The sequence below is a fragment of the Molossus molossus genome, unplaced genomic scaffold (genome assembly GCF_014108415.1).
Source record: "Molossus molossus isolate mMolMol1 unplaced genomic scaffold, mMolMol1.p scaffold_m16_p_22, whole genome shotgun sequence".
Lineage (NCBI taxonomy): Eukaryota > Metazoa > Chordata > Mammalia > Chiroptera > Molossidae > Molossus > Molossus molossus.
Genome location: NW_023425358.1, coordinates 10420228 through 10436517, shown reverse-complemented (window position 1 = coordinate 10436517; position 16290 = coordinate 10420228).

Sequence of the window (16290 nt, the reverse complement as noted above, 5' to 3'; positions counted from 1 at the left end):
CCCTAGGCTAAGCTCTCAAAATGTGTGGCAATGGCTCCCTTAGTCCTTTAACTAACTAATTAATGGTTAATTTAATTTTTTTAAACTACCTTGACCTACATTATCCTTCATCTAGTCACCCATCTTTCTAATCACCTATCCAGTAAAATTCCTCAAAAGTTGTTTATTTGAACTATCTCTCCTCCCTCATCCCCAACTCTCTCTTGAGCCTCTGAAATTGATCTTGACATAATCACCAGTGTCCCTTGAGCTCTCAGATTCAATGGCCAGTCCCCATCCTTAACCTATAGCTGCACTTGACAGTAAATCATGCTCTCTTTCTAGAAACACTTTCTTATAATCCTATTTACAATTGCAAATTAAAAATACCTAAGAATAAATTTAACCAAGGAGGTAAAAGACCTGTACTCAGAAAATTATAAGACACTAAAGAAAGAAATTGAAGATGATAAAAATAAATGGAAGCATATACCATGATGCGGACAGGAAGAATTAACATTGTTAAAATCTCCATACTACCCAAGCAATCTATAGAGTCAAACAATTCCTTTAAAAATACAATGGCATTTTTCAAAGAACTAGAACAAAAAATCCAAAAATGTATATGAAACCACAAAAAACCCTGACTAGCCACAGCAATCTTGAGAATAAAGAAAGAAGTTGGAGGTATCACACTACCTGATATTAAATGATATTTTAAGGCTATAGTAATCAAAACAGCATGGTACTGGCAGGAAAACAGACATATAGATCATTGGAACAAAATAAAGAGCCCAGAAATAAGTCCACACCTATATGATCAATTAATATATGACCAAGGAGGCAAGACCATACAGTGGGGTAAAGACAGTATATTCTATAAATGGCAGTAGAAAAATTGGAGAGATACATGCAAAAAAAATTAAACTAGAACACATTTGTACACTATATACAAGAATACACTCAAAATGGATTAAAGACTTAAAAGTAAGACCAGAAACCATTAAAATACTAGAAGAAAACAGGCAGTAAAATCCCTGACATTTCTCCTCACAATATTTTTTTTTAAATCATTTTTTATTTTTCAATTACAGTTAACATACAATATTATATTACTTTCAGGTATACACCTTAGTGATTAGACATCTCAATAAATCTCATATCCATCTCACACCACAGTTATTACAATATTATTGATTATATCCCCTATGCTGTACTTTACAACCTCATGACTGTTTTGTAACTACCAATGTGTACTTCTTAAACCCTTTGCCTTTTTCACTCATCCCCCCATCTGGCAGCTGTCAAAATGTTCTCTATATCTATGAATCTGTTTGTTCTGCTTGTTTGTTTATTTTGTTCTTTAGATTCAATGCTAATAGATAAGTATTTATTGCCATTTTATTGTTCATATTTTTTCCTTTTCTCCTCCTCCTCCTCCTCCTCCTCCTCCTCCTCCTCCTCCTCCTCCTCCTCCTCCTCCTCCTCCTCCTCTTCTTCTTCTTCTTCTTCTTCTTCTTCTTCTTCTTCTTCTTCTTCTTCTTCTTCATTTTCAAGAAGACTTTTTAACATTTCATGTAATACTGGTTTAGTGGTGATAAAATCCTTTAGCTTTTTCTTATCTGGGAAGCTCTTTATATGTCCTTCGATTCTAAATGATAGCTTTGCTGAGTAGAGTAATCTTGATTGTAGGTCCTTGGTCTTCATCACTTTGAATGTTCCTTTTTTACCTTTTTAAACTTATTTTTATTGTTGAATGTATTACTCCCCCCCTTGACCCCTTGACCCCCCCTCCTCGCTATTACCCCTCCCCCCGCCTTCCCCACAGTATTGTCTGTGTCTATTGGTTATGTATATATGCATATAATTTCTTTGGTTTCTCTCTTCCCGCCCCACCTCCCCACTTCCCTCTGAGGTTCATCAGACTAACAACCAATTTGTACTTTTTAATCCTTTCATCTTTCTCACCCAACACCCCTCCCATTTGGCAACCAACAAAAAGTTCTCTGTATCTATGATTCTGTTTCTGTTCTGTTTGCTCATTTTGTTTGTAGATTCGATTGTTGATAGATATGTATTTATTGTCATTTTATTGTTCATATTTTTGTTGTTGTTTTTCTTCTTCAAGAAGACCTGTCAACATTTCATATAAGACTGGTTTGGTGGTGATGAACTCCTTTAGCTTTTTCTTGTCTGGGAAACCCTTTATATGGCCATGGATTCTAAATGATAACTTTGCAGGATAGAGTAATCTTGGTTGTAGGTCCTTGCTTTTCATCCCCTTGAATATCTCTTGCCACTCCTTTCTGGCATGCTAAGTTTCTTTTGAGAAATCATCTGACAGCCTTATGGAAGCTCCTTTGTAGGTAACTAACTGCTTTTTTTCTTGCTACTTTTAAGACTCTCTCTTTGTCTTTACCTTTTGCATTTTGATGATGATGTGCCTTGGTGTGGACCTCTTTGGGTTCATCTTGTTTAGGACTCTCTGTGCTTCCTGGACTTGTATGTCTGATTCCTTCACTCAATTAGGGAAGTTTTCTGTCATTATTTTTTCAAATAGGTTTTCAATTTCTTGCCCTCTCTCTTCTCCTTCTGGCACTCCCATGATGCAAATGTTGGTACACTTAAAGTTGTCCCACAGGCTCCTTATACTATCTTCATTTTTTTGGATTTTTTCTTTTTGCTGCTCTGATTGGGTGTTTTTTGCTTCCTTATATTCCAAATCAATGGTATGCTTCTTGGCTTTATCTACTCTACTATTGATTCCCTGTAAATTATTCTTTATTTCAGTTACTGTATCCTTCATTTCTGACTGGTTCTTTATTATGTTTTTGAGGTCCTAAGTTCATTGAGCAACCTTGTAACCAGTGTTTTGAACTCTGCATCTGTTAGATTGCTTATCTCCATTTCATTTAGTTCTTCTCCTGGAATTTTGTTCTGTTCTTTCATTTGGGGCATGTTTGTCTCCTCATTTTGGCTGCCTCCCTGTGTTTGTTTCTATGTATTAGGTAGAGTTGCTATGTCTCCTAGGCTTCCTAGAGAGGCCTGTTGTGGTAGGTGTCCTGTAGAGTCCAGTGGCACAGCTTCCCTACTCACCCAGCTGGGCCCTCGTGTGGTCCACCCCTTGTGTGGACTTAATACCCTTCTGTTGTAATTGAGTCTTGATTGCTGTTGGCACGTCAATGGGAGGATTTTACTCAGGCTGATCAACTGCAAGGACGTGCTGTCCCCACTAACCACCGACCTCTGACTATCTTGGATGATCAGCTGTGCAGGGGCCCAACCACACAAAGAAAGACTTACTTCAGCAGGGCTCTGGTACCCACTGAGTCCATTCCTTGAGTATGTCACTTGTGGAGGTGGTTAAGTGGTGGTGCTTTGACATGGTCTGAAGCTGTCCACTGGATGTGCTGGCTCTGAGGCAAGGTCAGCCAGTGCCTGTGTTCTACCGGGGTCACCAAGCATAAGCTACAGAGTGATCTGCAGCTAACTGCTGCTTCTGCTGGGCTTGGAGGTACCCAGGCAAAACCAAGCTGTGAACCAAATCTGGCTGCTTCTAGTAACAGGCCTGGGGCCACTTAACAAGAGGTATGGGGCTCACTGTGGCCAGATGCTGCTTGTTTGAGAGTATTTTTTTTATTAATTATTTTTGTTACAGATGTTTCTCCTTTTTCCTCTGAAGACACCCTCCTCCCAGTCCCACCCCACCCCCACCCCTAAGCATTGTTGTCTATGTCCACTGGTTTGTTTGAGAGTATTTAGGAAAATCTGTAGCAGAAGCCAAAACAGGCCAATCCTATGGTAAAACCACTGGAAACAGTTTGGGTGGTCCCAAAAATTGGGTGGGGTAGGGCCTCAGGGAATCACCAGGGCAGGGTAAACAGTGTGAGCCAGATTGCTGGAGTCCCAGATATGGCAGCCATCTGCTGGCCTTGTCGGGGAAGGGCTCACCAAAGAAACGAAGGCCTCCACCAGCACGTCTATCTGGGAGAAAGCTGCCTCTCCAGCTCTCACCCCAATGCCAAACAACTCAGTTTTTCCCTTTATGTCTCTGGTGCCTTCCACGCTGCCTCCCCTCTGTACTGGAGTAAGTCTGTGTGTGGGCCCTTTAAGAGGAGCTGCCTGGGGCTCCAGCAGCCTCAGCCTCCCTCAGCCTCAGTTCCCGCTGGTTTTTACAGAGAAGTTATGGGAACTTCTCTTCCTAGCACTGGAACCCTGAGTTGGTTGTCTGGTGTGGGACAGGGACCCTTCACTCCTCAGGGAAGATCTTCACAGCCAAGGTATCCTCCTGATTTTTATCTGCCACGGGTGGGTGTGGGGCCAGTAGGAACCAGTCTCTATGTGGCTTTTTAAATTGTGTAGTTGTAGGACTTCTATTCAGCTTGATTTCAGGCAGTTCTGAAAGATGTTTGTTCTGTAGTTTAGTTCTAATTTTTTTTTTTTTTATCCTTACTCGAGGACATTTTTTCGTTTTTTGTTCAGAGAGAGTGGGAGGGAGAGAGAGGAAGAGAGAGAGAGAGAGAGAGAGAGAGAGAGAGAGAGAGAGAAACATTGACATGAAAGGGACACATCGAGTGGTTGTCACCTGCATGACCCAAGCAGGGCCGGGGACAAACTGCAACCAAGGTACATGCCCTTAAGCGGGAACCGAACCCGGGTCTCTCTGGACCGAAGGCCGACGCTCTAACTGCTGAGCCAAACCGACCAGGGCTTTAGTTGTAATTTTGATGTGGTTGTCACTTTGAATATTTCTTGGACTAAATTCTGGCCTGCAGAGTTTCTGTTGAGAAATCATTTGACAGTCTAAAGGGAACTCCCTTGTAGGAAAACTGCTTTTCTCTTGCTACTTTTAAGATTCTCTCTTTGTCTTTAACCTTTGACTTTTTAATTATGATGTGTCTTGGTGTGTACCTCTTTGGGTTCATCTTGTATGGGACTCTCTGTGCTTCCTGGACTTGTATGTCTTTTTTCTTCACCAGGTTAGGAAAATTTTCTGTCATTTTTTAAAATAGGTTTTCTATTTCTAGCTCTTTCTCTTCTCCTTCTGGCACCCTGATGTTATGAATACTAGTACATTTGAAGTTGTCCTGCTTACCCTGTCCTTATTTTTTGGATTTTTTTTTTCTTTTTGCTGTTCTGACTGGGCGATTTTGCTTTTTTATATTCCAAATCACTATTTTGGTTCTTGGCATTATCTACTCTACTATTGATTCTCTATAAATCATTTTTTATTTTAGTTAGTGTATCCTTTATTTCTGACTTGTTCTTTTTGATGGTTTTCATGTCCTATTTTATGCTACTGAAGTTCTCCCCAAGTTCATCTACTCTTCCCCTAAGTTCATTGAGCATCCTTATAACCAGTGTTTTGAACTCTGCATCTATTGATTGTTTATCTCCATTTTGTCTTGTTCTTTTTCTAGAGTTTTGTTCTGTTCTTTCATTCAGGATGTGTTTCTTTGTCTGCTCCTTTTGGCAGCTTCCTGTGTTTGTTTCTATGTATTAAGCAGAGCTTCTACATCTCCCAGGTTTGGCCTTATGTAGTAGTTGTCCTATGGGGTCCAGTGGCACAGCCTCCTTGTTCACCTGAGCTGCCCACCTAGTGGCCCCCACCCCACTGTGTGGACTGTGTACACACTCCTATTGTAGTTGAACCCTGGTTGCTGTTGGCACCTCAGTGAAAGAGATTTACCTTCAGTCTGATCAGCTACAAGGACTGACTACAATCACTGTGAAGAATCAGCTGTGCCGGGGCCAACTCCATGAAACAGGATTTACCACAGCAGGGCTCTGGTGCCTGCTGAGTCTGCCCCTTGAGTATATCACTTGTGGAGGTAGTTGGGTGGTGGTTTGATGTGGTACCAATGTCCACTGGATGTATTGGCTCTGGGGCCCTTGGGGAGGTTCAGGCCAAGGTCTGCACCTGTGTGCTGCCCAGAGCCACCCAGTACGAACTACAAAGTGATCTTCAGATGGAATCTACTAGTGCTAGGCTTGGAGGTGCCCAGGAGAGGCCAAGCTATAAACCAAGGCTGGTTGTCACTTGTACCAGGCCTGGGCCACTTAGCAAGAGGCATAGGGCATGCCGAGGCCAGATGCTGCTGTTTGAGAGATTTTAGGAAAGTCTAAAATATGAGCCACTGGAAACAGCATAAGTGGGCCAAAAAGTTGGATGGGGCAGGGTCTCGGGGAATCACCAAGGCATGGCAAACAGTGATAGCCAGGTTGATGGAGACACATAAAAACATATAAAGTCCTCCTGCCTGCCCTGAGGAGGAAGGGCTCAGAAAAGGAACGATGCCTCTGTCAGCACTTCTTTCCAGGAGAAAGCTGCCCCTCCAACTTTCTCCCTAATGCCAGACGGTACAGTTCCTCCCCATATGTCTCTGGTACCTTTTGAGCTGCTGCCCCAGTGCTAGAACTCAGAGCAGGTGAGTTCAAGGAAGTCCATGCACAGGCCCTTTAAGAGGGTCACCGGTGACTCCAGCAGCCCTCTGACTCACTCAGTCACAATCCCTGCTGGCTTTGAAAGCCAGAAGTTACGGGAACTTTTCTCCCTGGCACTGGAACGCTGGGCTGGGGAGCCTGATGTGAGGCTGGTACCCCCTCACTCTTCAGGTGGGACCTCCACAGCAGAGAGATATCCCTCCCAATTTTTATCCCTCACACATGGGTGTGGGACCAGCCCATTCCATGTCTCCACCCCTCCTACCAGTCTCAGTGTGGCTTCTCTATATTCTTAGTTGTAGGGCTTCTGTTCAGCTAGATTGCAGGTGGTTCTGAATGATGGTTTTTCTGTAGTTTAGTTGTACTTTTGATATGGTTGTGGTAGGATGTGAGTACTGTAGTTACCTATGCTGCCATCTTGACCAGAGGCCTAGCAATATTGTTTCTGATATATCTCCTTGGGCAAGAGAAACAAAAGAAAAAGTAAACAAATGGGACTACATCAAACTAAAAAGATTTTGTACAGCATAGGAAGCCATCAACAAAATGAAAAGACAACCTACTGATTGGGAGAACATATTCGCCAAGGACACGTAAAAAGAGGTTAAGACTTCCAGTTAGGATGGCGGGTAGGTAAACGTGGTATCGCGTCCTCCCACAACCACATCAAAGTTACAACTAAACTACAGAACAACCATCATTCAAAACCACCTGAAATCACGCTGAATGGAAGTCCTACAACTACGGAATTAAAGCAGCAGCCACATCCAGACTGGTAGGAGGGCGGAGGGGACGGGCTGGTCCCACACCCACGTGTGGCGGATAAAAATCAGGAGGACACCTCGGCTGGGAAGGTCCTCCCTGAGGACTGAGGGGTCCCCCTCCCACACCAGGCGCCCAGCTCAGAGTTCCAGTGCCAGGAAGAGAATCCCCATAACTTCTGGCTGTAAAACCAGCGGGAACTGAGGCTCAGGGAGGCTGAGGCGGCTGGAGCCCCAGGCAGCTCCTTAAAGGGCCCGCGCACGGACTTATCGGACTCTCTCCCTCTAAGCTTGGAGGGGAGGCAGCTTGAGGGGCACCAGAGACATACAGGGAAGAACTGAGCTGTTTGGCACTGGAGCGAGGGCTGGAGAGGGGGCTTTCTCTGGGACAAACGTGCTGTAAGAGGCCTTTGTTCCTTTGGTGAGCCCTTCCCTGGGGCGGCAAACAGTCTCCATACCTGGGACTCCAGCAACCTGGCTCACACTGGTAGCCCCGCCCTGGTGACTCCCTGAGGCCCCGCCCCACCCAACTTTCAGGCCCACCCAAGCTGCTGCCAGTGGATCCTGCTTCAGGTTTCCCTAAATTCTTTCAAACAAGCAGCATCTGGTATCAGCTAGCCCCATATTTCTCGTTAAGTAATACATAGAAACAAACACAGGGAGGCAGCTGTAATGAGGAGATAAAGAAACAGGTCCCAAATGAAAGAACAGAACAAATCTCCAGGAAAAGAACTAAGCGAAATGGAGATAAGCAACCTAACAGATGCTGAGTTCAAAATACTGCTTATAAGGATGCTCAATGAACTTAGTGTGGGCCTCAAGAGCATAAAAAAGGACCAGTCAGAAATGAAGGAAGCACAGTCAGAGATGAAGGAGGCACTAACTGAAATAAAGAATAATTTACACAGATTCAATAGTAGAGAAGGTAAAACCAAGAAGCAAACCATCAATTTGGAATATAAGGAAGCAAAAAACACCCAATCAGAACAGCAAAAAGAGAAAAGAATCCAAAAAAATGAGGATAGTGTAAGGATCCTCTGGGACAACTTCAAGTGTACCAACATTCGCATCTTGGGGGTGCCAGAAGGAGAAGAGCGAGAACAAGAAATCGAAAACCTGTCTGAAACAATAATGGCAGAAAACTTTCCTAACTTGGTGAAGGAAACAGATATACAAGTCCAGGAAGCACAGAGAGTCCCAAACAAGATCAACCCCAAGAGGCCCACACCAAGACACATCATCAAAATGCAAAAGGTTCAAGACAAAGAGAGAATCTTAAAAGCAGCAAGAGAAAAGCAGATAATTACCTACAAGGGAGTTCCCATAAGACTGTCAGCTGATTTCTCAAAAGAAACTTTGCAGGCCAGAAGGGAGTGGCAAGAAATATTCAGAATGATGAAAAGCAAGAACCTACAGTCAAGATTACTCTATCCTGCAAAGCTGTCATTTAGAATCAATGGCCATATAAAGACTTTCCCAGACAAGAAAAAGCTAAAGGAGTTCATCACCACCAAACTGTTATTATATGAAATGTTGAAGGGTCTTTTTGAAGAAAAAGATAAAATATATGAACAAACAAAATGGCAATGAATACATATCTATCGACAATTGAATCTACAAATAAAATGAACATGCAGAACAGAAACAATCTCATAGATACAGAGAACATTTTGTTGGTTGCCAGATGGGGGGGGGGGTTAGGGGGAATGGGTGAAAAATGTGAAGGGATTAAGAACAAGTTGGTTGCTAGACTGACAAACCTCAAAGAGAAGGGGGTTGGGGGGTGGGAGGAAATAAACCAAAGAATTTATATGCAAAAAATAAAGAGGTTAATATCCAAATTCTATAAAGAACTAATACAACTCAATACCAAAAAACAAACAATCCAATTTAAAAATTGGCTGAGGACCTGAATAGACACTTCTCCAAAGAGGACATACACATGACCATCAGACATAGAAAAAGATGCTCAGTGTCACTAATTATCAGAGAAATACAAATTAAAACCACAATAAGATATCACCTCTCACCTGTCAGAATGGCTATCATCAATAAATCAGCAAACAAGTGTTGGTGAGGATGCAGAGAAAAGGGAACCCTTGTGCACTGTTGGTGGGAATGCATTTCGGTGCAGCCACTGTGGAAAACAGTGTGGAGGGTCTTCAAAAAATTTAAAATGGAACTGCCTTATGACCCAGCGATTCCACTTCTAGGTATGTTTCCAAAGAAATCCAAAACACCAATTCAAAAGAATATATGCACTCTATGTTCAATGAAGCATTATTTAAAACAGCCAAGATACTGAAGCAACCCAAGTGCCCATCGACAGATGAATGGATAGAGAAGTGGTACATATATACAATGGAATATTACTTGGCCATAAAAAGAGTGAAATCTTACCATTTGTGACAGCATGGATGGAATAGAGCTTATTATGCTAAGCTAAATAAGTCAGTCAGAGAAAGACAAATACCATATCATTTTACTTACATGCGGAATCTAAAATAATAAACCAAAGAACTTATATGCATAACCAATGGACACAGACAACAGTGTGGGAAAAGGCAGGAGGGGGGCGGGAGTGGGGAGGAGGGGGTCAATGGGGGGAAAATGAGGAACATCTGTAATACATTCAACAATAAAGATTTTAAAAAAGGGAAAAAAAAAACACAATAAATGAACAAACAAAATAGAAACATATTCATGGGTACAGAGAACAGACTGATGGCTACCAGAGTAGAGGGGGTTGAGGACTGGGTGAAAAAGATGAAGGGATTAAGAAGTACAAATTGGTAGTTATAAAATAGTCACAGGGATGTAAAGTACAGCACAGGGAATATAGTCTGCAATATTGTAATAACTATCTATGGTGCCAGGTGGGTACTGAAATATTGGGGGAACACTTTGTATAACATGATTGTCTAACTAGTATGATGTACACCTGAAACTAGTACAGAATAATATTGAATGTAAACTGTAATTGAAAAATACTTTCTCTTAAAAAAAGGAACCCTTTATTCATCTGACTTCCAGAACATCACTCTTACTACTTCACTTGCTAATGCTTCTCAGTCTCCTCTGCATCTTCCTAATTTGTTTGACCTCTCAATGCTAGAGACCCCCAAGTTTCAGTCTTTGGAATGCTATATTCTCGGGTGATCTTATTGACTCCTTCCTCTTTAAATACAATCCATATATCAACAATCCCCAGATCATATCTCCAAGTCCGGCCGCCCCCTGAATGCCAGACTGGATTCCCCATGCTTAGTTGACACCTGCACCTGGATACCTCATAGGCATTTCAAACTTAACTTGTCCAAAACTGAACTCGGTCTCCTCCAGCCCTCAAATCTGCTCCCCTCCTAATCCTTTTTTTTTTAGCAGATGCAACTCCATTCTCTTCATTGTTCTAACCAAATACCTCTGTGCCATCCTTGATTCCTCTACTTCTCCTGACTTCTCCTACATTTTTTAGGAAATCTTGATAGTGCTACCTTCAAAATATTTCCCGATGTTGACCACTCCTCCTCATCTCCATAGCTGCTGCCCTAGTCCAAGTCATCACCATCTTTATTTAGCCTGGATTACTGAAGTAATTACTGATCTTCCTGTTTCCACCCTTACTCCTCTTAGTCTATTCTCTATTAAGGCAGCTGGAATGATCTTGTTAAAGCCTAGGTCTGATTATGTCACCCCTCTATTAAAAACAAAATACAATATTCAATAATAGCTTCTCAGTGGAAATCAAATCCATAAGACCCTCTGTGACCCCCAACTACCCCTGTCACTGTTTTGCCTAGTACAGGTCCCTCCCTCACTCACCTTCAGTTCCACCAGCCTCCTTGCTTTTTCTAAACATATCAAACCTACTTCTGCCTCAGGATCTTTGCACTTACAGCTTCTTCTACTGGAAGTTCTTAGATGTTCACACGGCTCACTCTAACTTATTCAGGTCTCTGCGTAAATGCTGCGGCCTCAGGAAGCCTTCTTGACAAAAATTCAACTTCTTTACTCTTTGTCCTCTTAATTGGCTTTATTTTCCTTCACTGCACACGTCATCAGCTAACACTTTCTATAGGTATATATCTGTGTGATCTGCCTTCCCCTGCTTCACTGTAACCTCTACCAAGGCTGGAATTTGGGGCTATTTTGTTCCCTGTTGTATCCTAGTTGCTAGACTATTCCCTGGTGCATAGTAGGTAACTAAGAACTATTTATTGAATGGTTTACCTTCTGGAGGGAGGTGGATCTTAAAGAGCAGGTAAGAATTACTAGGCAGGTGAGAATGGAAGAGGATTCTAGGCTGAGAAAAAAATCATCCCCAGTCAACTCCAACATGAGTCAACCATTTCCAAAGCCACGGAGGCCTGAGAGAACTTGGAAGAGTCAATAACTTACAAGTAGGTCTAAATGACTCTAAGGAGCTGCTCCATGAATACCCATGTGCTTTCAAGGGTCTCTTGCAAAGTGGGACCCCTTCCTTCCAGGGTTCAGGCCATTATGTGACTAGTTCCTGGGAGAAAGCCTTACGGTCTGTGCTGGCTAATTACTCTTCCTCCCCAGCTCAGGAGCTCCAACCCGAAGAGCAGAAGTTGGGAGTAGGGGTGGGGATCTGGGGGAGAAAAGGGCCAGGGGCAGGAAGTGAAGACAGACGAGGAGGGAGGAGCTCTCAGATTAATCTTGTGGGTTCATTACACCAGAAAGGTGGGTCCCAGAAAGCCGTGTGCAGCAGGTAATGGGCCTGAGCTGTAGGATTCAGCAGCCTCCAGCATGGCGGCCAAGCTGAGTCGGTTGAAGGAAGCCTAGTTCCCCAAGGCCTGAGTGAGCCTGCAAAGAGCTCACTGCGACGCATAGCAAAGCCATTCATTGACCCATCAAGATGCTTCATGACCAGGCTCAGAACTCATCCAAAAAGAGGGAGGCCTGATCCAAGTTCACAATTATGTGAACAAGTGGCTCAGCATCTGCCAGGAGGCCTTAATTCCACGCGCACTGGGAAACTCACAAAGTGCCGCTGAGCGCACAGCCCATTAGTAAAGGGCCACTGGCTCCCAAAGGTTCTGGGATTTAGATACTCAGCCTCTACAATGAGGCTGCTTCATGCTCCTCTGGCTTCTTCCACTGAAGCGTCCCTGAGTGCTTCCCAGGGCGGGTGCTTTATTCCATTAGGCGGATGAGGCTCAGAGAAGCCAAGTGTTGCCTGCAGCCACCCAGCAAGTCGATTCCCGAGGTCGGAATTGAGACCCAGCCCTCCCAGCCCTCATAGTGACCATGGATGGCACCACCACCCCCACTCCGAGGGACAGCAGAGGCCATGGGTGAGCCTTCTTGCATGGGACATCTTGAGGCAGACAGAAGGGACAGGGCAGACGCAGGGGCGGAGTACGGCCGATCCGTCAGCACAGCAGGGAAAACAACTCAGAGCACGCGTCCTGTGTGAGGTGTGTCAGTGGCATTTTCCTTGTAAATGAAGGACATCAGTACTGAGATTAGTACTTGTATAATCATAAAATGTTGGAGTTGGAAGAGCCCTGGGAGAGCATCAAACCAAGGTGTTTTATTTCTTGGGGAGGAAATGGAGCTCCAGAAAGATGAACTCCCTGCTTAAGGTCACACGGTTGGCTCATGCCCAAGCGAGGATTGGAGCCCATGGACCTTAAGCGTTGACCCTGAGCCCTTTCCAGATGCCAGAAATTCTCACAATAATTACCTGTTCTTTGATAGCACCTTGAACGAAGTAAATCACCACCTCCAACGCTAACCAGCTTTCCCCTTCTGCTTTCTTGCCATCTGAACCGAGATGACATGGAGCCAGAAGCGAAGGGATGGAGAGCCCTGCTCAGACCTGTAATCTAAGACTTAAACCCTGAAGTGTCTACTCATTTGGTTTCGGAGCCAAAATTAACACAGCCATGGAAAGAAACGCTGGGAAATCGGCGAGGCTCTCGGAGAGCCAGTTTCCGCGGGCTGGCGAACCTGGTCTCACTGCCGAACCCAGCCCCTCTGGGGCAGGTGTCTCAGGGAGACGTGTCTGGAAGAGTGTTCCCAGGCTCCTTGCCTGGGCCTTCCATCCCACTGAGTGATGATCATGGCTTTCGGCAGAGGGGGCAGCTGCCAACAGGAGGCTCTCCCATCTCTCACCCACCAGGTGTTCTTAGCAACCACATCAGCTTGGCAGGGAGTGCCGAGCGGGTGCTGGGATGGGCAAAGAGGTGCAGCTCTCTCTCCTCTTCGGTCCAGGTGTCAACAGATGGAATATGGACGTGCCCCTCCCTTAACCAATAAATAGGACTTTTATAGGCTGATTAATCCACACGGGATGAGCCAGAGTGTCATTTACCCCAGGTGTCCCGGCCAGGGTCTAACCTCAGCTCTGGCATTCTTAGAATGCTGGCCGTCCAGGGGGCAGCAGTGAGGTTGCCTGTTCCCCCTCTGGGGCCCTGGGTACAGCTACTTGTCCTTTAAATCCCCCCCGTCTGGCAAAGCTCCTGCCCAGAGTCGTGTGCAAGGTTCTGTGCGGCCAGCCCTCCTGTGGGCCGAGGGAGGCAGGAGGAAACGGCTGCGGGAAGGAACACGCTCCCTTGCTGAGAACAGCATCGCCAGAACCTTCCCATTCTCCTGACTGCTCTCGGACCGGTGACAGGGGCCAGGAGACAGCCCGGGGGCCTTTCCTTCTCTCTTCCGACTCCCTGCCAATGCCAGGCTGAGTGCGGGGGCGTCTGGCTGGGTGGAAGCTGGCAGGGGACGAAGTCCAGGTGAGAAGCCGCGTCTGCATCCAACAGAGGCCTCCTTGCAGCCACCCACGAGGAGCCGGAGCCCGGGCTGCGCACACGCAGAGCGCCGGGCGGGGCGGGTCGCGGGGTCCCAGCCACTTATTCCGGTGTCACCAAACCCTCCTGAACTTCCATTTCTTCATCTGCAAAATGGGAAAGAAACAGCTCCCAACGAGTCTGGATCAAGGAAAGCTTGGGAACGCTGACGAGTACTCCACTCCCAATAAGTCCTCCCCCTGCGCCTGTGAGCAGTCACATGCTCCTCAGCCCGGCTGGTTATCCCCTTCGGTCACTGCTGAGTGACAGGAGGGCTCATGGGGGACGGGGGCATAAAGGAACTGGGTCCTAAGGCTTTCATCTGCTCTCCTTCCTTCCTGTATATAAATATTCTACTAGCACTGTGCCAACGAGCAACGTACAAAAATCCCTAATTTCCAGGAGGGACAGTAGAACTAACTGCCTAGTCCTAGCCCATGGTGGCCACGAACCCTTTGATTGGGACAACACTGTCTCAGCCTTCGGTGTGTACATGACTGATAAATACCAACAATGACAAGAGACCTGTCTGGGCCTTTCAGGTCCAAACACCAGCTAAGAACCCGGGGAAACCAGCCATCCAACCCTCTCGGGGTGGTCACCCACCTTCCAACTCCTGAGTACATCAGAAGTGCTGAAGTCTTCGGCTCCTACGGGCCTGATTTTTAGCATGGGGTCATGTCGGGGTCAGCCATCAATCCCTAATGCTAGACAAGCTCACCCCTGACTTAGTCAGAATCTCCCGATTTTTTATCTACCGAGCAATGAGTTGGCACTTCTCCCCGAGGAATGACTACTGGGCCCTTACAGCCTCCTTAAGCTCTGGGACTTACTGACTCTCCCATTTAATGGAAGCCAAAGCCGGTTAAGTGGTCACAGCTGCCAGGAACTTGGTTCAAGAGGGAAACTTTCTGAGCAGGTCAGGAGTAGCTGCACTAATCTCCCAGCCTGCCACCCCTCCCCCGCCCTTATCTCAGGCTTGTTTTGACAGCTCAGAGCCAGGTCCCATGAGAAGAACCTCAATATTGCTCCTTTCCCTTTTCACGCCTTTTGCTCCGACCCAGTGTTCGCCGCAGGGGGAAGGAAGAAACAATCCAGCATTGTCTTGTTCTGGCCCCGTGTGTCAGGGCCTCATGGAATAAATATTATTTGCCTGGGAGGGGAACTGGCGGGGAGACAGCTCACAGTGCAAAGTAAGGTCTGGGGAGGAGGAGAGGGAGGGCGGTGATGTTTGGGTTTGGTTTTGTTACGAGTTTAATCTTTTTCTCCCGCAGTTCTGTGGATCCCCCCCACCGAACAGGCCATTAAGCATGAAGCAAGCCTGTGTTGTGCAAGCCACCGCCAAGAAGAAACAAAAGGTTTTTTGCAGCGTGTGCCCTTGGTCACTCCCTGTCCGGCTCTGGGGGAGCAAGGGGTACACATTCCAGGCACTGTCACAGGCTGAAAAGAACCTCTTGGTGCATTCCACCTGCGTGGCAGCCCCTCAACATCCAGAAATCTTACCTACTGCTGGGACAGCAGCCCCTCTGTGGGTCTGGAGAGGCGGGGCCCCAAATATCCCAGGTCAGCATTTATTGAATTCCTATTGCGTGCCGTTTACCAGATGCTCTGGCATGTGGCATTTCACTTCTCCTTCGTGTCTTTTGCCCCTCAAAAGCCTCACGTCTCTCCGGAATGAAGAACTAAAAATTAATCATTGACTAAGACACAGACATTTGAAGAACTGCTCCAGAAAGGCCACACCTCCTGAGTAAGAAACAGGGTCTTGTTGCCTGTGACAGCCACAAAGTCCCCCTTTCCTAACCACAAAGCTTTCCCTCATCCCCAAATCCGTTAGAGGAACAAGCCACCTACTCAATCTCTGTAACAGCAGCCACTGGTGACTGACAACTTACTATATGTTGGGCATTGTGCTAAGTGTCTCATCTAACAGAACGGTGGCCCTGTAGTCCAGTTCCACAGATGGAAAACTGAAGTTTGGAGAGGGCGAGGAATATGGCCAAGGTTACACAGCTAATTAGAAGGCTTAGCCACTCCAAGGCGCGTCCCAGAAGTGGGGACAGATGTGTGAAGACCCCTCCATGCCCCAGGGAATGGTAGCCACAGCCTCAGCTCTTTGGGCCACTGTGCCACCTTCATGTGCTAGGAATCCTATGTCCCCAGAGGGCAAAGACCTTGTCTGTACACTTAATTCTTCTTCTATACAAAATCCTTCAGTGCTTTGCTCCATTCCATGTACAATTAGGGATTTAACACATGTTCTTTAAGGGTGACAGAAATCTCCCATCCAGTTCCCC